We start from the raw sequence: 25,374 nt of genomic DNA, 5'->3' as shown, positions 1-25,374 counted from the left end.
GAGAGAGAGAGAGACCAAGAGACAGAGGTAGGGTGAGAGAGAGAGATTTGAGACATACAGAAGAGGAGAAGACACAGACCATAAGAAGATGAGGGCAGAAACTAGAGTTATGCAGTCATAAGCCAAGAAATGCCTGGAGCCACTAGAAGCTGAAAGAGGCAAGGAAGGATTCACCCCCAGAGCCTCTGGAGGGAGGATGCAGCATTGCCAGCACCTTGATTTTGGACTTTTGGCTTCCAGAACTGGGAGAAAATAAATTTCTACTGTTTTAAGCTACTCGGTTTGTGGCAGTTTGTTGCAGCGAACACACGAAATGAAGACAAATATTAAACAATTTCAGTATTGTTAAAAACTATTTTTTCTTTGTTTCATTTGTAGTATTCCAAGTCCTATACATTAAAGGGGGAAAAGGTCACACAAATATTGCCATTAAATAATTGGGTTTCAGATCCTTCTCTACTTGTAGTCATCTCTTATTTAATATTTGTCCCTACTTTTTTTTAGGTGAGATTTATTACAAGTTGTTCTTGTTCTGTTCTGTTCTGTTTCATTTTGCTGATGGCTCTAATAAACCTTATAATTAGGTCTCTATGTCATTCATGTTTAGAGAAAAAAACCTTATCAGCTTCTTATTGAGACAAGACTCTTAAAATTAATTTATCTTTGCCTATCTCTTCTTTTTCTCTCAATCTTTCTTTTTAAATTTTCAGTCCATCAGTTATCCTGTTTTCTTCCCATTCTTTTACTTGCTTTTATATCAGCGATTCCCAACCTTTTTGTTTGTTTTGTTTTTTTGAGACAGGGTCTCACTCTGTCACCCAGGCTGGAGAGCAGTGGCACAGTCACAGCTCACTGCAGCCTCAACCTCCTGGGCTCAAATGATCCTCCACCTCAGCCTCCCGAGAAGCTGGGACTATGGCGTCACCACATGTGGCTAATTTTTGTATTTTTAGGAGAAACAAGATCTCACCATGTTGCCCAGGATGGTCTCGAACTCCTGGGCTCAAGTGATCTGCCGCCTTGGCCTCCCAAAGTGTTGGGATTACAGGCGTGAGCCACCGCGTCTGGCTCCAACTTTTAAAAAAATTGTGACTACTACCCCTCTACCGCCTGGGAAGTGAGGAGCGCCTCTGCTCCGCCGCCCGGGTTCACTTCCCCAGCCCTGTCTGGGAAGTGAGGAGCGTCTCTGCCCGGCTGCTGTGCAACTCTCCAAGTGTGAAGTGACAGCCTTGTGTGTGATCTTTCTGCCCTCCCCAAGTTTGCATTTTTGACATTAAAGTTTACTTTTTAATTGAAAGTTTTTAAAAAATATGGCTAAAAAAAAACCTGTAAGTTGTTTTTTTAACCACCAAAGAGCCTCTTAATTAATTTCCCCCAAATAGTTAACAATTTGAAGAATTTTGTCTGTGATCCATATTTGCCAGTTGTGGTGGATATTTGTTGGTTTGCTTCTACCTAACAAGGTATTCATTTGGAAACTTGCCTTTTCCTGGTGTAGCCCACATGCTTCAAGGAAAAGTAACTACCTCTTCCACCAATGGCAGGGATAGGCCATGATTGACAGGCCAATAAATAGGGTTCCCCCTCTTCACCACCAACCACTGTCAATGATTTCAAAGTGGACATTGGAACTCAAAGGATACAATCAAGGTGAATTTCACGACTCTTGCTTAGAATGTTGGGACAGAAATGTGTGTTTTCTCCTACTGGATGTAAATATGGAATTGCAGAGCCCAGTTGCAGTTCCCAGCCACATTACATTCACAAGGGGAATTGGCATTAGGATGAAGGATGAAGCTAACATTGTACATAGCTAAGCAGAGAATAGAAAGAAAATGAATCCTTGATGATCTTGAGTTGCTAGATCACCCAAATTTTGAAGCTTACGTTATCTGCGATCTTGCCGCTGAAGTGAGCCAATATCCCTCTGTTGGTTAAGCCCATTTAAACTGAGTTTTCTTTCTCTGTTGTACCCTTAACTGGTATATCATGCAATATTTAATTATTTGTTTTTATTAAGATATGTAAATTTGATCTTTTGATCAATAATTGTGATACTTGTTGCCATCTATTATCTATAATTTGCCATTACATTGCAAAGTAGTTAAAATCATTATTATTGAAAGTATGTCAGTGGCTGAGGGAGGGAGAATGGCACGGGAGACACAGAAGCAGCACATTACCATCAACGACTTTAAATTTAATAAAGAGCACTTATTCTTAAAATGTCCTTTAGCCACCCACTGCAGGGATCTTCTTGTGGGAGGGAAAGTTCCTTCATACACATAGCCTGCTACCTTCTACTGTCTGCAGTTTCCTCTTACTGCCTTTCCTCAGAAGCAAACACAAAGTTCTCTCCTTGTCACACTTTAGAGCAGTTTGGCCCTTGTCACTGATGCCTCGCCACTTAACATATACTAAGGATTATACGGTCTCACCTTCTACTTCAATAAATGTTTTCCCAGTAAAGATGGTTACCTTCTGAAGGGGAAGTCTTGGCGCCAATTATTAAGATAAAGGTTTCACCTTGGGTGGCAAAGAGATTAAATCATTTCGCCAAGGACTCATAGCTAGGAAAGGAAGAACTGGACTGTGAATGTAAGTGTAGCTGTCTCTAAAGCAAAAAGTCTTCAGTTCCAGGAGCCAGAATTTTTTTTTTTTTTTGAGACGGAGTCTCACTCTGTAGCCCAGGCTGGAGTGCAGTGGCGCGATCTCGGCTCACTGCAAGCTCCGCCTCCCGGGTTCACGCCATTCTCCTGCCTCAGCCTCCCGAGTAACTGGGACTACAGGCGCCCGCCACCATACCCAGCTATTTTTTTGTATTTTTAGTAGAGATGGAGTTTCACCATGTTAGCCAGGATGGTCTCGATCTGCTGACCTCGTGATCCACCCGCCTCGGCCTCCCAAAGTGCTGGGATTACAGGCGTGAGGCAGGGCGCCGGGCCCCAGGAGACAGAAGATTTAAAACAAACAAACAAAAAATAGGCCGGGTGTGGTGGCTGACACCTGTAATCCCAACACTTTAGGAAGCCAAGGCGAGTGTATCACTTGAGGTCAGGGGTTCCAGACCAGCCTGGCCAACATGGTGAAACCCCGTCTCTACCAAAAAATACAAAAATTAGCCAGGCGTGGTGACATGTGCCTATAGTCCCATCTATTTGGGATGCTGAGGTGGGAGAATCGCTTGAACATGGGTGGTGGAGGTTACAGTGAGTCGAGATTGCGCCACTGCCTGGGCAACAGAGTGAGACCCTGACTCAAAAATAAATAAATAAAATAAGAATAATAATAAAGCACAAAGTCTTAATATTACGCCATGGCAACTCTCAGCAAGAACATTAAAGGATGCTGTGCAACTTCTGAGTCTAGGCTAGAAAAGGCCATTCAGCCTTTGCTGTTGCACTTGGGAACTCACTCTGGGAGGTTTCCAGCTGCCATATTAGAGATTTGGCTGTGCTGAGACTGCCATGTGGAGAAATCACAAGAAGACAGACAGATGCTTAAGGAGCCCCCAGTTCCTCCAGCTCCTAGCTGTTTAAATCTTTCCAGTCCAGGCTCCAGATCCTACCCCAGCCATATTCTAACTGCAGCTTCATGAGGGACATTGAGTGAGAACTGCTTAGCAGAGCTCAGTCAAACCCTAGATTTGTAAACAAAATAAATGATTATTATTGTATGAAGTCCCTGAATTTGGGATGGTTCATTACACAGCAACAGAGAACCGGGAAAAAATGCACAATACATATTCATTCGGTCGTGCAGCACGTTGCTTGTCCTCATATAGCTCACATTCTAGTGAAAAAGGGTCTCACTCATTGTGATTCTCTTATAAGCCATTCTGCCATTTGATTATCAGCCTTATTTATTATACAGACCATTCTTCTCAAGGGCCTTTGGATGTTACATTTTAATAAACATCTGGAGACAATCTTGCTTTGGATATATTTGTCATACTAAGTGATGATACACATGACTTTTTTTTCAAGTCAAATATTTCTATTATTATTTTGGTTTTCAGCTTCTTGAGTATTTTTTTGCCATTTGATTTTTTAAAGTTAAACTTTTAATTTAAGATTATTATCGATACACATGCAGTTGTAAGAAATAATATGGAAATCTCCCGTACCTTTTATCCAGTTTATCCCAAATGGTAACATCTTGCACAAGTATTATAGTATACTATCACAAGGACATCGACACTCATACAGTCAAGAAAAAAACATTTCCATCACTACACAGATCCTTCCTGTTGCCCTTTTACAGCCACACCTCCCTCCTCCTCCCACACACAGTCCCTGACTCCTGGTAACCATAATCTATTTGCCACTTCTATAATATTGTAATTTCAAGAAGGTTATTTAGGCCAGGCGTGGTGGCTTATGCTTGTAATCCCAACACTTTGGGAGGCTGAGGTGGGCAGATCGCTTGAGGCTGGGAGGTGAAGGTTGCAGTGAGCCATGATGGCTCCAGCCTGAGCAACAGAACTAGACCTTGTTTTAAAAAAAATTATTTAAGGCCGGGCGCGGTGGCTCAAGCCTGTAATCCCAGCACTTTGGGAGGCCGAGACGGGCGGATCACGAGGTCAGGAGATCGAGACCATCCTGGCTAGCACGGTGAAACCCCGCCTCTACTAAAAAAAATACAAAAAATTAGCCGGGCGAGATGGCGGGCGCCTGTAGTCCCAGCTACTCGGGAGGCTGAGGCAGGAGAATGGCGTAAACCCGGGAGGCGGAGCTTGCAGTGAGCTGAGATCCGGCCACTGCACTCCAGCCTGGGCGACAGAGCGAGACTCCGTCTCAAAAAAAAAAAAAAAAAAAAAAAAAAAAAATTATTAAATGGATCATAAGATACGTGGCCTTTTGGAATTTTTTTTTTCATTCAGCATAATTTCCTGGGATTCACACAAGTTGTATATATCAATAGCTCATTCCTTTTCATTGCTGAGTAGTATTCCATGGTATGGCTGTATCCCAGTTTGACCATTCATCTGCTGAAGGGCATCTGGATTGTTTCAAGTTTTTAGCTGTCATGAATAAAGCTACTATAAACATTTTGTGTATAGGTTTTCATGTGAACACAAGTCTTCATTTCCCTGGGATAAATGCCCAGGGGTGCAATTGCTGGGTCATATGGTAATTTCATGTTTAGTTTGTTGTTATTGTTGTTGTTTTAAGAAACTCCCAGGCTAGCAAGGTGACTCATGCCTATAATCCCAGCACTTGGGAAGGCTGAGGCAGCAGGATTGCTTGAGGCCAGGATTTCAAGACCAGCCTAGGCAACATAGTGAGCCTCTGTCTCTACTAAAAATTAAAAAAAAATAAAAATTAGCTGGGCATGGTAGCTGCTTAGTCCAACTACTTGGAAGGCTGATATGGGACTATCACTTGAACCCAGGAGCTCACTGAGTCTGAGCCTGGGTGACAGAGCAAGACTCTGTCTCTAAAAAAAAACAAACAAACAAGCAAAAACCCCCTCAAAACTTTTAAACCATTTCTCAGAAAAGCGGTATCATTTTATATTACCACTAGCAATGTATAAGTGATTTAATTTCTCTGCATGTCACCTGATTTTGAATAAGTTAAATATAGCTTCCCAGGTAAACAGTAGTTCTTTTTGTTTTCAAAACCGACTGTGGGAACCTGTTCTTTGTCCAATAAGATTGAAGCCTCTAATATTCTGGTTGACTTCTGGGGGTAAAACAGGGGCATGGCAAATTAGAAAAAAGATGAATGGATTTGTTCCTGAGCCCAAGAAAAAAAAGAAAAGAAGAAAAAAGACAGTCAAAGAAAACAGCATCTAATTTTAACCCCCAGTGACTGCTGTCTTATTTTGGGTTCCTGACATCTTGTTTTAACCTGTTTCTATTGTAACCGTATCAGTAATCTCTTTCCCTTCAGGTGATCTTTTCAAAGGCACTGAAAACCCTTGAAGAGTGGGAGGCAATAGATTAGCTGTGAAAGCAAAAGGAGGTTTTTTTTTTTTTTTTTTTTTTTGAGACGGAGTCTCGCTCTCCCGGGCTGGAGTGCAGTGGCCGGATCTCAGCTCACTGCAAGCTGCGCCTCCCGGGTTTACGCCATTCTCCTGCCTCAGCCTCCCGAGTAGCTGGGACTACAGGCGCCCGCCACCTCGCCCGGCTAGATTTTTGTATTATTTTAGTAGAGACGGGGTTTCACTGTGTTAGCCAGGATGGTCTCGATCTCCTGACCTCGTGATCCGCCCGTCTCGGCCTCCCAAAGTGCTGGGATTACAGGCTTGAGCCACCGCGCCCGGCCAAAAGGAGGTTTAAGAAGAGCTTTGAAATCACTGAAAGGTAACAGGGCTTTAGCTACAGCTCACTAAGTAGTCAAATCAATCTTTACTAAGTAGCTGGTTTTTAGAGCAAATGTTCTAGGTAAGGGGTGACTTCTCTAATGAAGCCTGGTAGTTTAATTTCTCCTGATAATTACATAGTGCCCTATTTTCTCTTAGGCAGACATGACTCCTGCTAAAGCCATTGAGACATTTAGACATGACACACACAAGAAAGACAGAGAAGCAAAAGTTTGTATTTAACCAGTTTCTGCTCTGAATCAAAAATGTTCAGATCTTTAATAGACCTTAGATAGGACTTCTAATTGTTGTATTAAAATCCAAAGACTAATTTTAAAAATAGTTTTCTAAATGCACAAATCTTGTTTTATCCACCTTTTGGCTTGGAAGTTACTGCTGTCTCTTACATGTGGCCCTTTAGTGGACAAACCTCTTCAATTTTATCAAGTTGATTTTGTTCATCATCCACAATATCAACATTCCTCATCTGTTTCTGGATTAAGTTGTCTGATCATCCAGAGAAAAATAGCAAACCGATTTTTAAACAAAATCAAATTTTCTATTTTGGCTAGGTTCTCCATATTTTTGTCTCCCCTATCTCCCACATCTCATCCCCTTTAAACCAAATCTTTTGGTAGGTGCTATTTTCTGATTTGCATTTCTTCAAATAAATATGCAACTACAAAGTAGGTTTGATTAGTGCTTGGTCTTACAAAAGTATTTCAGGGGTTCAAGTTCATAATCCCATTGGTATTTATTAGTGTTATTTCACAGAATTGAAAAGATTGTCACTAATTAATAATATAAATAAGATTGTACTGGCAGTTGCAAAGAAACTCAGCGAGAATTTTTTTAAAGAAAATATTTCCTTTACATTAATATATTATGTAAGTAAGAATTTCTATATGTTGATTTGCCTAGAGTTGTGCCTGTATTAGACATATACTACAGTTTTTCCTCTACAGTAACACAGGAGAAAAATATATCTCTGTAAATGACTCCTGACTGCGACAAGACCTGCCAATTTACCCCCAGATGAGTCTCTGAGAGCTTAATTGGAGGTATTACCTACTACTAAATCATCTTTAAGTCACTCTTCCTTAAGAGTACAAATATAGGCATTCTGGACTGCTCCGATCAAACCTTTAGGTTATTCAGGTCAAAGTGGTCCCAGGTAACAGGGAGAGAAAAACATCTTATTGTCTACTAAATAAAAACTAACTTTGATAGAGCATTTTCTAATTAATTGTTTTCCTCCTTTTTAAAATTTAATCTTCCCAACACATCTGTGAGGCCGGGATTCTATACCATTCTCCTTTTTTCATAGATTAGGAACCTGAGGCTCAAAGACTAAACGAACTGCCAATCATCACAAACAGTAAGTACCAGTCAGAATTGGCATTTAGATATTATGACTCCATTTCCAGTGCCTTTTCTAGCACAACTTGCTGAAAAGAGGGAAGGTGGAGAACATTAAAATGCATCTGTTATACTTAAAATTAACAATACATTTCTTTTTAAACTGTCTTAACCAGACTCAATGACATTTCTCAGAAGGGTTACTATCTGATTGCCTTACCTTACCTTTCCTGAACAAGGGAATTTTCCTGTTTCCCCCACAGGGTATTTCACCATCAGAAGATTAATGAAAATCTATATTTAAAATCTGGATCTAAATTTATAAATATAGATTTCTAAACCTAAATTTAAATTTACATTTAAAATATTAGTCAGATGGTATGCTGTCTTAAACCAAGTTCTCCCAGGACTTTAGTTACTCTTATATTCTTATAAGGAAATGTGAACCTCTGACTCTATCTCTCTGCTTCTTCTCTCAGTGGATTACATATTGGTTTAAACAATTCACTGCCTCACCCATATTGGATGAGTTTCTACAATGTTGGCAGGCCATGTGCTAGACCTGTGGAGGGGTTTATATGTCCCATGACTCCTTTAGTTTAACTGTCTGGCTAACTGTGCACAGCTATGGCTTTCTATATTCCTGGATAAATGTCTGCCATTAGCTTGCAGCTGACCATGGTGTTGGCACCTGTGTGTGACCATGGATCGTTACACATGCTGGGACTGTGTAGGGGTATGCAATTTCATTGCTTTTCCCACCTGATTTCTAACTACACCCAATTTATTTTATTATTCTCAATGTCTTTAACAATTATTTTCTTCCCCAGAATGTTAAAAGGGAGAGGAAGAATGAATGGACCAAAGGAGAATGGATTTTGTAAACATTAAAAAATGCCCCAAAGAAGGAGAAAAGTGTTTGTGTGCTGAATTATTTTGAGTCTAGATTTCCTTAAATTTTGCCTTAAAATTGACTTAAAAGTTTTTTTAGCCCTGTTACAGTTTTTGTATGTAATTAACTACAGTGTTTTAAACATTTCACTTCTCACTATGTATTCTATACTACACATACCATAATAAACACTGGCTATGATCCTAACTTAGACTTGATTTAAAATAGAAGTACTTACGAATCCAAGCAAGAGAAAAAAGCATTCTAACACTCACAAGGCACATTCTTTTCTCATGCCTTCCTCAGCCTATTCCCCTGGGCAGTAAACTGTATAGTAAAATAACCAGTTTATTATTTGCTGTTTTCTTTCACTCTGCTGAGAAAAGCTACATTGCTGGCAAACTGACAGAAAATTTAAAAATGGAATCCAGTATTTTGTATGTCTGTTTAGGGAATGTGTGCAGCATAGACAATTCGTGTGATCTTTTTTTCCCCCTAACTGGTATCAACAGAAATGTAATGAATGAGCTTCTTAAACTAGATGGGATAAGCAGAGATATCCCCAGAAAAGCAAGAGATGATTCTTGCTCTCCTTTTCCTAAAATTTCAAACAAACCATCACCTAACAACTAACTAAAAATGCTTGTTTTTTAAAAGGAAAAGCAAATTTTTAGAAAACCATTATAATTCATTTTTAATATGTGCTCAGCTAATACTTCACTTATTAAGATGCTTAGAAAATGTTCACTTTTTTTCTTACAAAACTGATCTTAGTGGAAGCCCCCTGTCTGCCTCACCCATGAATTTTCTTTTTTCTTTCTTTCTTTTTTTTTTTTTTTTTTTTACTGTTTTTGGCCTTGTCTTTTATAAAATGTACTGTTTTCACCCACAGCTTAAGAGAGTGTCTTTGATGTTCTTAGTACAACATAGTGTATGTAATGTCAGCTGTTTAAAGCTGGAGATCAGATTGTGCATAATAACATATGTAGTTTGGATTATATAAACACTACAGGAAGAAGGGGAGACAGGGCCTTTCTGTGTGCACATTTCAGATTGCTAGCTGTGTGCCTGTTTAGAATGTTAAACACTCCTAACTAGGCGGTGATGAAGTTACTTCTTTAGTGACTGTGACTTCTGAAACTATAAAGACAAAAGTTTTTCAACTAAAAATAATTTAAAGATGATGCCAGTAATGAACATATTTATGTGATTTTCTACTTGCTACTTAAGGAGCTTTGAGGGTAGAGGGAAAAAAATTGCATTGCCTTCAAAGCCCTATTTAACTAAGCAATTTCATAAAAAATTTGGAAATACAGCTGAGAAGAGCCAAAACCAGAAAAATGTGGTACAAATGATAAATTTCTTCCATTATACCTTTCACCCATTATAAAGAAGTCTGGAGCAGGAAATTTTACCAGTCTATTTTCTTAGGATTGTTTCTCTTGTATCTTAATATTTCAGATTAGTTAGACTGCTTGGAGTTTTTGTCTTTTGCTTGCATTATTCTTTTATCATTAAAGTTGCTGTCTGGCTTTTTTGTCTGTTATTGAAAGATTTCGTTTCAAGATAAATTAAATAAAACATTACCATATTTTTCGGCAATGAAACATTTCAGATGGAGAAAGAAGTCAATAGCTTTTCTGGTTTAAGTTCGTATTTTTATTTTAAATATTCTATCCTGCCTTGTTTCGGGAATACTTCGAGGCCGCTGATGTGTTTACTGCTCAAATATCAACACAGCAGTAATCAGGCCTTTGAAACTACAGGTGAAAAATCCAGTCCATTTCAGTCTTTTTAATTTATGAAAAGAGATTGTGTGGCATTTTGCTTCCTGTCCCTTTTCATAAGAACTTTAAATATGGACACCCCTCCTGCTGGTGTCTTTATATTGGGAAGCTCTGCGTGAGGTTGAAGTTTTTATGAGGAAACTTGTTTAAAGCACAATCGTATTTAAAGGCGGGTTTGCCACAGCAAGGTTAGGGGTTGCCAATAAATCGGTTTACAGCAACTTCTCTATTCTCTGCTCCAGACACACCAATGGGGTGACCCGTGCACAATTCCCGCTAGCCACACAAGTCAGAGGCAGTTCTAGTTGATCCTTCCCTGGTCAACTAGATCAACGAAGGCTGTCTTAGAGAGCTTCGGGTATTAAGTGGGCAGAGTACCCTAGGCCAATTTGGCTGCCTGGGATTCCTGGGAGGATCTTGGAGAACCCAGGACACCCGAATCCCTAGGCCCTATCCCTGGTTTTTGCTCTGCTGGAGAATAACAAAACATTTTGGGAACTCAGGAGTTTAATTTACTGCCACCAACCGACAAAATAATAGCATCTTTGTGTGTTCTCTCCCCTCCGTCCCTCCCACCTCCTTCCGACAGAAGCACGACGCTGTCCCTCTGTGAATGTAGCGCAGACAGCACTGGTCAGCCCGGAGCGGTCGCAGGCGGTCCAGACCCGCGGCCCCACGGACGCCCGGGAAATCACCGGTCCCAGAACGTCCCCTAGTCGCTTTTGGGAAAGAAAAAGACGCAGCCAGCGAGATGCCTTCTTAGACCTTCTAGCTCATTTAGCTCATTCTGGCCCCAGAAAGTGTGTTTGTGTTTGTGTGTAGTTAAGTGAGGCAGAGAAAATCCAAGAAAGCCGCACAAGCCACCCTAAAGCGTCCACGGAAACTCTAGCTCGGTTAATTGCTCCCATATGTCCTCCTCGGCTGTGGTAAAAAAGCAGCGAGGAGGGAAGGCCGGCGTCGCTTTGTTGATTTTGAAGAGGCTGTAAAAAAGACTATGGCCCATCTCATTTTGGTCCCGGGGGGGCCCAGGCGCACCCCGGGGGACCCGGTGCCCCGAGGGACGGTAGGGTGCCTCTGGCCCGGACCTGGCGCCGAGAGGCGGGACAAGGGCACCCCGCACCCAAACCCCACGGAAAGTTCGCGCTCCGCGCTCCAGCCGGTTCCTGGATCCGCCGCAGCCCGGGGCGGGGAGGGGCGCGGGAGGCGCGGCCGGGGCGGGCACGCGAGAGGAAGGTGCCTTCGGGAACACGCGCAAGGGCGGGGATTCGCGCTGCCAATGAGGCCCCGGTGTGGGCCGAACAAGGCGGGGGGACGGGCCGGAGCGGACGCTTCGCTGTGGCAGCTGCTGGAGCGGCGGCCGCCTCGGGAGCTGGAGGAGAGGCAGCAGCGGAGCGCCGAGCTGGCCGCGCCCCGAGGCCCGGCCCTGGGTGTGGGGAACCACGCCGAGGAGCTGGAAACTTTCCCGGCAGGTAACTCCCGCCGCCCGGGCTCCGCCGCGGGCCTCCGAGCGCCCCGGGCCTGGACAGCTGCCAGTGTGCTGAGAGGTCGAGAGGGACCCGGGGAGGAGAGGGTGATGGGAGAAGGGAAAGGCGTGTGGGAAAGTTTCCGGAGCGCCCCCTTCTCCGCCGGGCACACCCGGGAGCTTTCCGGGAATAGGCACAGACATGTTGGGCGCCCCGGGCCTTGGTCTCGGCGGTTTCGGGGAGTCCGCACCTTCCTTGCGCGGTTCCGCCGCGCCGGACCGAGCCGGCCTGCGGTGGAACCGGGGTGATGGGAACCGGGAATGCTTGGGGCACGCTTGAGTTTTGGGACCACCCCCACCCGGCGCGCCTGCTCGCCCCCTTTCCCGCCTTCTCTGTAGCCCTCGGGCTTGGCAAGGGCCTGGGCTACGCCTGGTACCTGGCGCGGGGGAGGCGGGGGAGGCGCGCCTGGCACAGCGGGGTCCTGGGCGCCCCCCGGAGAGTTGGGGTGCGCGGGTCGCGAAGTTGCCGAGAGAACTTAAGCCGGGGGCATCGTATTGCCATAGTCTGGGCTGAAAGTCTATTGCTTTGCTTCCGAGAACACTGCGATTAGCATATCCACACTCCTTTACTGGGGGTAGGGGTGAGTTAGGATTAGACTTTGGGGGTTTTTCTTTAGGGGTGGGTCGCTGAGAAAAGCTGTAATTGTCAAGATTGTGAGCCCCCTTGTTCTTGGATGCAGAGCGGTCCTTTTGGGAGGACGATATCAGGGCACTGGCTTCCCGAAGGACTTTGGTGTGCGGGGCTCCTGGCTTTGGCGCGGCGGCTTTCCGGAACGCCTGGCTGGGAAGGAAGCTCTAGACATTGGGTGGTGTGTTTGCAGACGGAAAGGTCTCTGGACCAGTGTTCTCAAAACTTACTGGACTTACTGTGTAAAGCTCTGGGAGGAAATGTGGCGTTGGCCAGGTAGAAACGCGACGCTGCGGCCAAGGGGCGGAGGACGCCAGGCTCGGCGACGGCCTTCTCCCAGCCCCCTCCTGCCAGCTCCTGGCAGCTCCAGGTCCCTGTGCCTCCAGTGTTGGGACCGTTCGCAGTGGCGTTGTTCCCAGCTGGAGTTAACTTGGGAGGTGAGGGAACCTTCATCTTGAACTTGACCCCAGAAGCAGCGTCGTCTGTACAGGTTACAAGGTAAATGGAAGCTGAGCCTTAACGTGGGTTGGACCGCAAACTCTGGCTGGCGCGGAAAGGAAGTTCCTGGTTCAGAATCTTTGAGGAAAGGGCTCAGAATTCCTGAGATCGCTCGCCCTGGAAATGCCAGACACACCAGACTGCAGAAGTTAATGCGTGTTTGGAGGGGTGGGGGTGGGAGAGGAAAGGAGAAACCTGGTTAGTTGGCACAGAGGGCTGGTATTTCTCTGGAAATGAAGGGAGTCTGCGTCTCTGCTTTCACCAGATCCGCTACCCTCTTTTTTCCTTCCTTGGTCATCTTTATTCCTGCCAGGCTGGCACTCCTGAGGCAGGGGAGGGAAAGGAGAGGAAAGCAGTTGTGAAGCTTCCTGGGTCAGCCTGGAGGTATTTCAGATCTGCTACTAGGAAGATTCCAGGATTTTAACAGCTGCTTCTTGATTGCTGGGAATGAAAGAATTTATGAGCGGCTGAGAGGTGTTCATTATAGAAGTAGTCTGAATGTTTTACTCATCTAAGCTACTTAAAGACCTCACAAGGGACCTTCCCTAGAGTATGCCAGTTTCTGCAGTTTGTGTCAGTCAGAATGCTTGGTGTTAGTCAAAAAGCATCATAAATATATCCTGGTGGTTCTGAAATGAAAAGTATGTGGCAGTAAAGGAAGTATCGTATCTGATATCCTTCAGGACTTCCTCCTAGGGTTGTTCCTGTTACCTGCCAAGTGAACTTGGTCCAGGCTTCCGGGCTGTTGTGATTTGACGGTAACAGATGGGAAATAGTGTCATTGATTTTAGTGGAAGCAGGAAAAGTTCACAAATAAATTTAAGGTGAGTTTTTATGACCCTATCTTGCACTTGTGGTGCCCCAGACTTAACTTTTTGGCACCAAGCCTGTTGGTTCGAAGTGTTGCTGGAACTTGGAAGCAATGGTTTTCCTGCTTTCTTGGTTTAACCACCAGAATGCACAAATTATTATAATTTATATCCATCCTTGATCTAAGACATAACTGATTCATAGTCAGCCTTTTTCTGCTTCCCATAACAGCCTGTAGAAAAAAAGAACATTTTGTCTCTTTAACCACACACAATTTATTTGGTGCCATAGTAGGTTTTTGACACTGGATGATTGAGGGCATAATTTTAGAGACAATGGAGTTGTCTGGATTAAATCGTCCATTTTTAGGCGACATCCTCTTCTGAAGTTGCTGATTAATTCTTTATCTCTCTGGGAACACTAAAACCAGCATCCCTGGGCCAGTGGAACTATAATCCATATTATAGTGACTCCTGCCAGCATAGCTGGAGGTTAACTTTATGTCGATGTTTCCATTAGACATTTCTAACCTAATTGTAAAGATTTTGTCTCAGTTGGGTTGAGAGTAGGGTTGAGAGTCTCACAGAAAAAGAAATGGCTTTATTTTTATCTTTATGATAAATAGTTTAACTTGTGTTACAGGAATACATTTACAGAAGCAAAATAAAGCAGAGTGTTTATATATTTGTGGGGGATTTCTTTTAGTGTTTAAAATAGTTTGGTTTTTAACTCTCTTTTAAATGCATATTTCAGTGGTGGGAAAACCAGAACCTCTCCCTTCCCCCTTTCTCCCCAGGTTACAAAAGTGTTTGCTGTACAGAGAGCTCTTAAGCCTTTCTGGGTCTTGGTTTTCTCATTTTTATCATCCCTAAAATGGGATTACCTTGCATCCCTAAAGTTCTGTGACTCTCCAAAAGTTTGAGAAATGTAGGAATTCTGGAGCCAGTGCTGTAATATTAGAGCAGTGCTATGGGGTTTATAAGGGCTTGATTTACATATTTTATCCCTAATCCTTTATTTGAGTAAACCAAGGCCTAGGAAGTTAAATTAGACCCGTATCTATAAATAGTGGAGCTGAACTTGAACCAAAGTCTTCTGATTCTCCCTAGTCTCTTTTCTGTTTATTCAAACTTGCCAAAAAGACTAATGTTAATATGTGGCAATTTCTCACAATACATTTTTAGGGTTATATATGAGTTATTTTGATTTCAGAACCTCAGGGTTAACATCTATGCTTTGATGTCAGGGATTAAAAACAGTTCACTAATAATGGTAATAAAACTTTCTCCTCAAGAGAGTTTCAGAAAGTCACATGCTTCAAACTAATCATTTGTTTATTTTCAACTTCTTTTTTATTAAGTAGGCTTCAGGGTGTAATGTGATTTATAATCCCTAGTAACTCAGACAGCGTTCTTAAGGAAATCACTTTTCAAATCTGTACCTCTTTTTAAAAATAAAAAATGAACATATCATTTGCCTTTGATCTTGGTATCTCTCAGCCTGATTGCAAAGCCTGGATGAATATTCCTTTTTTTGGTGTTATCATTCTTGAGCTGTTTCTACTGATGGCTGGATAAGTGTAATTTTGCAGCACTTTCCATGCTAAATAAATCCTTCCCTTATGCTGTTGGGTTGGTGGTAAAGGGGTAGAAGGTTGCAGGTGACCCATTTTTGCTGTGTCTCTAAATGTTTGTGCTCTGTCCTGCTTGCCTAGTTAGCGGCACTCACTGCAGCTTGACACGCATCTGGAGACTGGTATGGATTTTCTTTAACAGGTTCTAAAATGAAATTGTGTGGTAAGCTGTAGGCTCTTTTATGTGTGAGCAGCTTGTCCATCTTCAGCTTTTTAAACTTATTCTCAGAGGAATGTCTTTTCAAAATATTGAGCAATGGGGTTTAAACCTCAAGAAGAAGATGTATCAGTGCTCATTGGCTGGGAAGGAGGTGTAGTACATCTGAAATTGCCACCATTTCCATGAGTGAGAGGAGAAGAGAACATTATGAAGCATTATTTGCTAGAGAAGTTGGGAGACTTTGTACCAGGAAGGGACAAAAGCAGCAAAGGAGAAGAATGACTCTTGGTTTTTAATACTATTATCGGGAGCATGGATTTGGAATGATAGAGGACTTTGATGAAGAAGGCTTTCAGAGGACATTATCTTGTGGAGAGTGAAAGGGGTTGTCCTGGTTTGGTTTAGCTGTGTTGCTGATGGAATTTGCCCTTCTAGGGTCGGTGTTGTCTTTAGGGTCCCCTGCAGGTGGGTGTGACCAAGGAGAATGTTCTAGAAAGAAGAGTTCCACAGACAGGAATATCAAGGACAAAAGTGTTGCAGAGGGATGACTTGGTTCCTGGATTTTAGCACAGATTTTGCCGCTAGCATGAGGGAATTTATTAGTGAAAACCTTCCAGTTGTAGAGGTAGACACATGTGAACCCAGTATGTTCAGTCCACATAGCCCAGAGCCACAGTGACTCAACCTCTTCCCTGCCCCACCTCAGCACACTTAGGGTTACCTGCCAGTCATGAATAGTGGCTTATTACCTCTTTGGGTAGGTGATGGGGGTAGAGAGTGGGGAAGTCTGTAAGAAGTACTCGGCTGTGACCTTTTCATGCATGTATACTCATGCAAAAATGGGATCCTCTGTTGCATGAGCTTTTGAAGAAATATGAAAAAGATCATACGTGTATGGCTGCTGGTATTAAGCTCTCAAGCCTCACATCCAGAATTGGCCTTTTTGATGTTAGTTCCAATTTGGGAAAGCCCTGGAGGGAACCCGAGTTGGCTTGATGCCAGCCAAAGGAGAGTTACGGTTAGACCCATAAAATGGGGCTTTGGGGAGACAGAGTATCCCACAAAGAAGAGGGTTATTGTTAATGGAAGAGGGAGGGAGCTGGATCAACAAAAGAGCTAGCCAGGGCGATATACATTTCCACAAGTGGTATTGCTGATCATAACAACATACCAAAGGATATGAACGTTCTTAATGTTGCTGTGATGTACACCCCTGTAGTCTTGAGGGCAGTGGACTTGTCCACATTCTGTGGGACTCTGAATTGCTATGTACACAGGCATAAGGGGGTATTGAATTACTGCTAAAAACATAAGAGTTGGTCATTATTCCCGTGTAACCCATTACATTCCCCTCTCTCTGCCATGCTTTGTTCTAAATTACTTGGGATAAGTAACATTAATTATTTATGTTTATTGAGTGCCAGCTGACTCTGAACTACATGTTTGAATTTAAAAAGTCTGTGGATGAAACAGTTTGGTTCTTTCTTCCCCTGTTGTCCTACATATGTAGAATACTATGGCAGGGATTGTCACCATACGACAGCATTCTGTGTTCTGGTCCTCCTTGCTTCTTGTGGCTTAACAACTGTTTATTTGCTTGGGATTCAGAAATGGGGGCCGGGTTCCCTGTGTCTAGGCTCACTGGTGCCGTGGTGGTTACATGATTCATTGAGGGCCATTGGCAATAGTTTACAACATTATAACCATCCTTGGTATCTATGGAAGATTGGTTCCAGGATTCCCATGGATACCAAAATCCTTAAGTGCTTAAGTCCCTTATTAAAAATTGTGTATTACTTTGGGAGGCTGAGACGGGCGGATCATGAGGTCAGGAGATCGAGACCATCCTGGCTAACATGGTGAAACCCCATCTCTACTAAAAAATACAAAAAGCGGGGGGGCGGAGCAAGATGGCCGAATAGGAACAGCTCCAGTCTCCAACTCCCAGCGCGAGCAACACAGAAGACCGGTGATTTCTGCATTTTCAACTGAGGTACTGGGGTCATCTCACTGGGGAGTGCCGGACAATTGGTGCTGGTCAGCTGCTGCAGCCCGACCAGCGAGAGCTGAAGCAGGGCGAGGCATCGCCTCACCTGGGAAGCACAAGGGGGAAGGGAATCCCTATTCCTAGCCAGGGGAACTGAGACAGACAACACCTGGAAAACCGGGTAACTCCCACCCCAATACTGCGCTTTAAGCAAACGGGCACACCCGGAGATTATACCCACACCTGGCCGGGAGGGTCCCACGGCCACGGAGCCTCCCTCATTGCTAGCACAGCAGTCTGCTATCTAACCAAAACGGCAGCAGCGAGGCTGGGGGAGGGGCACCCGCCATTGCTGAGGCTTAAGTAGGTAAACAAAGCCGCTGGGAAGCTGGAACTGGGTGGAGCTCACAACAGCTCAAGGAAACCTGCCTGTCTCTGTAAACTCCACCTCTGGGGACAGGGCACAGCTAAACAACAAAAGGGGAAGCAGCAGAGGCCTGTGCAGACGCGAACGACTCTGTCTGACAGCTTTGAAGAGAGCAGTGGATCTCCCAACACGGAGATTAAGATCTGAGCATGGACAGACTGCCTGCTCAAGTGGGTCCCTGACCCCTGAGTAGCCTAACTGGGAAACATCCCCCACTAGGGGCAGTCTGACACCCCACACCTCACAGGGTGGAGTACACCCCTGAGAGGAAGCTTCCAAAGGAAGAATCAGACAGGTACACTCGCTGTTCAGCAATATTCTATCTTCTGCAACCTCTGCTGCTGATACCCAGGCAAACAGGGTCTGGAGTGGACCTCAAGCAATCTCCAACAGACCTACAGCTGAGGGTCCTGACTATTAGAAGGAAAACTATCAAACAGGAAGAACACCTATACCAAAACCCCATCAGTACGTCACCATCATCAAAGACCAGAGGCAGATAAAACCACAAAGATGGGGAAGAAGCAGGGCAGAAAAGCTGGAAATTCAAGAAATAAGAGCGCATCTCCCCTTGCAAAGGAGCGCAGCTCATCGCCAGCAATGGATCAAAGCTGGTCAGAGAATGACTTTGACGAAATGAGAGAAGAAGGCTTCAGTCCATCAAACTTCTCAGAGCTAAAGGAGGAATTACGTACCCAGCGCAAAGAAACTAAAAATCTTGAAAAAAGAGTGGAAGAATTGATAGCTAGAATAATTAATGCAGAGGAGGTTCATAATGAAATGACAGAGATGAAAACCATGACACGAGAAATACGTGACAAATCCACAAGCTTCAGTAACCGACTCGATCAACTGGAAGAAACAGTATCAGTGATTGAGAATCAATGAATGAAATGAAGCGCGAAGAGAAACCAAAAGAAAAAAGAAGAAAAAGAAATGAACAAAGCCTGCAAGAAGTATGGATTATGTAAAAAGACCAAATCTACGTCTGATTGGGGTGCCTGAAAGTGAGGGGGAAAATGGAACCAAGTTGGAAAACACTCTTCAGGATATCATCCAGGAGAACTTCCCCAACCTAGTAGGGCAGGCCAACATTCAAATTCAGGAATACAGAGGACGCCACAAAGATACTCCTCGAGAAGAGCAACTCCAAGACACATAATTGCCAGATTCACCAAAGTTGAAATGAAGGAAAAAATCTTAAGGGCAGCCAGAGAGAAAGGTCGGGTTACCCACAAAGGGAAGCCCATCAGACTAACAGCAGACCTCTCGGCAGAAACTCTACAAGCCAGAAGAGAGTGGGGCCAATATTCAACGTTCTGAAAGAAAAGAATTTTAAACCCAGAATTTCATATCCAGCCAAACTAACTTTCATAAGCCAAGGAGAAATGAAATCCTTTACAGATAAGCAAATGCTTAGAGATTTTGTCACCACCAGGCCTGCCTTACAAGAGATCCTGAAGGAAGCCCTAAACATGAAAAGGAACAACTGGTACCAGCCATTGCAAAAACATGCCAAAATGTAAAGACCATCGAGGCTAGGAAGAAACTGCATCAACTAACGAGCAAAATAACCAGTTAATATCATAATGGCAGGATCAAGTTCACACATTACAATATGAACCTTAAATGTTAATGGACTAAATGCTCCAATTAAAGACACAGACTGGCAAACTGGATAAAGAGTCAAGACCAATCAGTCTGCTGTATTCAGGAGACCCATCTCACATGCAGAGACATACATAGGCTCAAAATAAAGGGATGGAGGAAGATCTACCAAGCAAATGGAGAACAAAAAACAGCAGGGGTTGCAATCCTAGTCTCTGATAAAATAGACTTTAAACCATCAAAGATCAAAAGAGACAAAGAAGGCCATTACATAATGGTAAAGGGATCAATTCAACAGGAAGAGCTAACTCTCCTAAATATATATGCACCCAATACAGGAGCACCCAGATTCATAAAGCAAGTCCTTAGAGACTTACAAAGAGACTTAGACTCCCATACAATAATAATGGGAGACTTCAACACTCCACTGTCAACATTAGACAGATCAACGAGACAGAAAGTTAACAAGGATATCCAGGAATTGAACTCATCTCTGCACCAAGCGGACCTAATAGACATCTATAGAACTCTCCACCCCAAATCAACAGAATATACATTCTTCTCAGCACCACATCGCACTTATTCCAAAATTGACCACATAATTGGAAGTAAAGCACTCCTTAGCAAATGTAAAAGAACAGAAATTATAACAAACTGTCTCTCAGACCACAGTGCAATCAAACTAGAACTCAGGACTAAGAAACTCAATCAAAACCGCTCAACTACATGGAAACTGAACAGCCTGCTCCTAAATGACTACTGGGTACATAACGAAATGAAGGCAGAAATAAAGATGTTCTTTGAAACCAATGAGAACAAAGATACAACATACCAGAATCTCTGGGACACATTTAAAGCAGTGTGTAGAGGGAAATTTATAGCACTAAATGCCCACAAGAGAAAGCTGGAAAGATCTAAAATTGACACTCTAACATCACAATTAAAAGAACTGGAGAAGCAAGAGCAAACACATTCGAAAGCCAGCAGAAGGCAAGACATAACTAAGATCAGAGCAGAACTAAAGGAGATAGAGACACAAAAAACCCTCCAAAAAATCAATGAATCCAGGAGTTGGTTTTTTGAAAAAATCAACAAAATTGACAGACCACTAGCAAGACTAATAAAGAAGAAAAGAGAGAAGAATCAAATAGACGCAATAAAAAATGATAAAGGGGATATCACCACGGACCCCACAGAAATGCAAACTGCCATCAGAGAATACTATAAACACCTCTACACAAATCAACTAGAAAATCTAGAAGAAATGGATAATTTCCTGGACACCTACACTCTCCCAAGACTAAACCAGGAAGAAGTTGAATCCCTGAATAGACCAATAGCAGGCTCTGAAATTGAGGCAACAATCAATAGCCTACCCACCAAAAAAAGTCCAGGACCAGATGGATTCACAGCTGAATTCTACCAGAGGTACAAGGAGGAGCTGGTACCATTCCTTCTGAAACTATTCCAATCAATAGAAAAAGAGGGAATCCTCCCTAACTCATTTGATGAGGCCAACATCATCCTGATACCAAAGCCTGGCAGAGACACAACAAAAAAAGAGAATTTTAGACCAATATCCCTGATGAACATCGATGCAAAAATTCTCAATAAAATACTGGCAAACCGGATTCAGCAGCACATCAAAAAGCTTATCCACCATGATCAAGTGGGCTTCATCCCTGGGATGCAAGGCTGGTTCAACATTCGCAATCAATAAACGTAATCCAGCATATAAACAGAGCCAAAGACAAGAACCACATGATTATCTCAATAGATGCAGAAAAGGCTTTTGACAAAATTCAACAGCCCTTCATGCTAAAAACACTCAATAAATTCAGTATTGATGGAATGTACCTCAAAATACTAAGAGCTATTTATGACAGACCCACAGCTAATATCATACTGAATGGGCAAAAACTGGAAAAATTCCCTTTGAAAACTGGCACAAGACAGGGATGCCCTCTCTCACCACTCCTATTCAACATAGTGTTGGAAGTTCTGGCTAGGGCAATCAGGCAAGAGAAAGAAATCAAGGGTATTCAGTTAGGAAAAGAAGAAGTCAAATTGTCCCTGTTTGCAGATGACATGATTGTATATTTAGAAAACCCCATTGTCTCAGCCCAAAATCTCCTTCAGCTGATAAGCAACTTCAGCAAAGTCTCAGGATACAAAATTAATGTGCAAAAATCACAAGCATTCTTATACACCAGTAACAGACAAACAGAGAGCCAAATCATGAATGAACTTCCATTCACAATTGCTTCAAAGAGAATAAAATACCTAGGAATCCAACTTACAAGGGATGTCAAGGACCTCTTCAAGGAGAACTACAAACCACTGCTCAGTGAAATCAAAGAGGACACAAACAAATGGAAGAACATACCATGCTCATGGATAGGAAGAATCAATATCATTAAAATGGCCATACTGCCCAAGGTTATTTATAGATTCAATGCCATCCCCATCAAGCTACCAATGAGTTTCTTCACAGAATTGGAAAAAACTGCTTTAAAGTTCATATGGAACCAAAAAAGAGCCCGCATTGCCAAGACAATCCTAAGTCATAAGAACAAAGCTGGAGGCATCACGCTACCTGACTTCAAACTATACTACAAGGCTACAGTAACCAAAACAGTATGGTACTGGTACCAAAACAGAGATATAGACCAATGGAACAGAACAGAGTCCTCAGAAATAATACCACACATCTACAGCCATCTGATCTTTGACAAAGCTGAGAGAAACAAGAAATGGGGAAAGGATTCCCTATTTAATAAATGGTGCTGGGAAAATTGTCTAGCCATAAGTAGAAAGCTGAAACTGGATCCTTTCCTTACTCCTTATATGAAGATTAATTCAAGATGGATTAGCGACTTAAATGTTAGACCTAATACCATAAAAACCCTAGAAGAAAACCTAGGTAGTACCATTCAGGACATAGGCATGGGCAAGGACTTCATGTCTAAAACACCAAAAGCAACGGCAGCAAAAGCCAAAATTGACAAATGGGATCTAATTAAACTAAAGAGCTTCTGCACAGCAAAAGAAACTACCATCAGAGTGAACAGGCAACCTACAGAATGGGAGAAAATTTTTGCAATCTGCTCATCTGACAAAGGGTTAATTAATATCCAGAATCTAGAAAGAACTCAAACAAATTTACAAGAAAAAAACAACCCCATCAAAAAGTGGGGAAAGGATATGAACAGACATTTCTCAAAAGAAGACATTCATACAGCCAACAGACACATGAAAAAATGCTCATCATCATTGGCCATCAGAGAGATGCAAATCAAAACCACAATGAGATACCATCTCACACCAGTTTGAATGGCAATCATTAAAGAGTCAGGAAACAACAGGTGCTGGAGAGGATGTGGAGAAACAGGAACACTTTTACACTGTTGGTGGGATTGTAAACTAGTTCAACCATTATGGAAAACAGTATGGCGATTCCTCAAGGATGTAGAAGTAGATGTACCATATGATGCAACCATCCCACTACTGGGTATATACCCAAAGGATTATAAATCATGCTGCTATAAAGACACATGCACACGCATGTTTATTGCAGCACTATTCACAATAGGAAACACTTGGTATCAACCCAAATGTCCATCTGTGACAGACTGGATTAAGAAAATGTGGCACATATACACCATGGAATATTATGCAGCCATAAAAAAGGATGAGTTTGCGTCCTTTGTAGGGACATGGATGCAGCTGGAAATCATCATTCTTAGCAAACTATCACAAGAACAGAAAACCAAACACTGCATGTTCTCACTCATAGGTGGGAACTGAACAATGAGATCACTTGGACTCGGGAAGGGGAACATCACACACTGGGGCCTATCATGGGGAGGGGGGAGGGGGAAGGGATTGCATTGGGAGTTATACCTGATATATATGACGAATTGATGGGTGCTGACGAGTTGATGGGTGCAGCACACCAACATGGCACAAGTATACATATGTAACAAACCTGCACGTTATGCACATGTACCCTAGAACTTAAAGTATAATAATAAAAAAAAAAATACAAAACGCTAGCCGGGCAAAGTGGCGGGCGCCTATAGTCCCAGCTACTGGGGAGGCTGAGGCAGGAGAATGGCGTAAACCCGGGAGGCGGAGCTTACAGTGAGCTGAGATCCAGCCACTGTACTCCAGCCTGGGCGACAGAGCAAGACTCTGTCTCAAAAAAAAAAAAATTTGTGTATTATTTGTATATAGCTTATGCATACCCTCATATATATATATATTTGTAATTTTATTATTATTAGTTTTGAGACAGAGTCTCTGTCACCTAGGCTGGAGCACAGTGGTGCAATCTCGGCTACTGAAAACTCTGCCTCCCATGTTCAAGTGATTCTCCTGCCTCAGCCTCCCATGTAGCTGGGATTACAGGTATGTGCCACCACGCCTGGCTAATTTTTGTGTTTTTAGTAAAGATGGGGTTTCACCATGTTGGCCGGGCTGGTCTTGAACTCCTGACCTCAGGTGATCCACCCGCCTCGGCCTCCCAAAGTGCTGGGATTACAGGCTTCAGCCACCTTGCCCGGCCTCCTTTTATTTTATTTTATTTTGAGACAGGGTTTCCATTTGTCACCAAGGCTGGGCTGCACTGGTGCTATCATGGCTCACTGCAGCCTCAACCTCCTGGACTCAAGTAGTCCTTCCACCTCAGCCTTCTGAGTAGCTGGGACTACAGGCGTGCACCAACACACCCAGCTAATTTTTGTATTTTTTTTTTGTAGAGACAGGGTCTCACTATGAGACCAGCCCAGGCTGGTCTCAGACTCTTGGTTCAAGTGATCCTCCTGCCTTGTCCTCTCAAAGTGCTGGGATTACAGGCATGAGCCAACCCCCCAGTCCTCTTTCATACTTCAAGTCATCTCTAGATTACTTACAATACCTAATACAATATAAATGCTAATAGTTGTTATTCTATATTGTTTTAAAATTTATATTACTTTTTATTGTATTTATTGTATTGTTATCTTTTTTTCCAGTGGCCAGTTACTAGAATATTTTTTGAATATTTTCTAACCTAGGTTGGCTGAATCTGTGGCCACGGGACCTGAGGATATAGAAGGTTGGGTGTGGAGCGGGTGACTGTGCTTACTACTATAATCCTGCTTTTGATTAGTCTTCCACTTGCCATGTACTTAAGGGTAAGGTGGATGTGTCCCCTGCACCAGGGAGTGAATTTTGATTAAGCCAAGTCAATTTTAGTAATGCCATACCTTTTGCCAGTGACTTGTTAATGAATGTGTATATGACACCTGTTAGGTCCTGCCGTATTTGAAGCATAAGGTTGTGAGCACAAGAGAACAAGTAGCACCAAGTGTAGAGTAAAGGTGCCTAAGACCACAATTACTTTTTTTTTTTTTTTTTTTTTTGTCAGTGTTGGGAGTGTAGGAGGCAGGCGGGTAGAGACGGGGTCTTACCATGTTGCCCAGGCTCGTCTCATATTCCTGGCCTCAAGCAATCTTTCCACCTCAGTTTCCCAAAGTGCTGGGTTACAGCGTGAACCACCATCCCCAGCCCACAGTGACTTATTTTAGCTGCTGAATTAGCCAGCCCTAGAACCACTGTGACTCAGAACTTCTGTGAGAAAAAACATTTTCATTATGTTTCTTTTTTTTTTTTTTTTTAAGCTAGGGTCTCACTCTGTCACCCAGGCTGGACTGCAGTGGCATGATCATGGCTCACTGTAACTTCTGCCTCCTGGGCTCAAGTGATCCTCCC

General features: G+C 43.0%; 1 protein-coding gene across 15 annotated transcripts in view; it reads left to right on the top strand.

Moving 5' to 3' along the window:
- The first annotated feature begins 11,667 nt into the window (after nt 1-11,667).
- Nucleotides 11,668-25,374, top strand: part of TANC1 (tetratricopeptide repeat, ankyrin repeat and coiled-coil containing 1) — a 273,836-nt gene continuing 260,129 nt past the window's right edge. For 9 of the 15 annotated variants that reach the window (XM_033231382.1, XM_033231385.1, XM_033231386.1 and 6 more), the window contains exon 1: nt 11,695-11,816. The gene's annotated coding sequence lies outside the window, so the exon portion shown is untranslated. Of the gene's footprint in view, nt 11,817-12,650; nt 12,996-25,374 lie in introns of those variants that run through there. The other 6 variants (XM_033231392.1, XM_033231391.1, XM_033231396.1 and 3 more) reach the window with 5 other exon arrangements.

Source organism: Trachypithecus francoisi, unplaced genomic scaffold (genome assembly GCF_009764315.1).
Source record: "Trachypithecus francoisi isolate TF-2019V2 unplaced genomic scaffold, Tfra_2.0 Lachesis_group13, whole genome shotgun sequence".
Taxonomy (NCBI): Eukaryota; Metazoa; Chordata; class Mammalia; order Primates; family Cercopithecidae; genus Trachypithecus; species Trachypithecus francoisi.
This window is presented reverse-complemented; position numbering and strand designations above follow the sequence as displayed.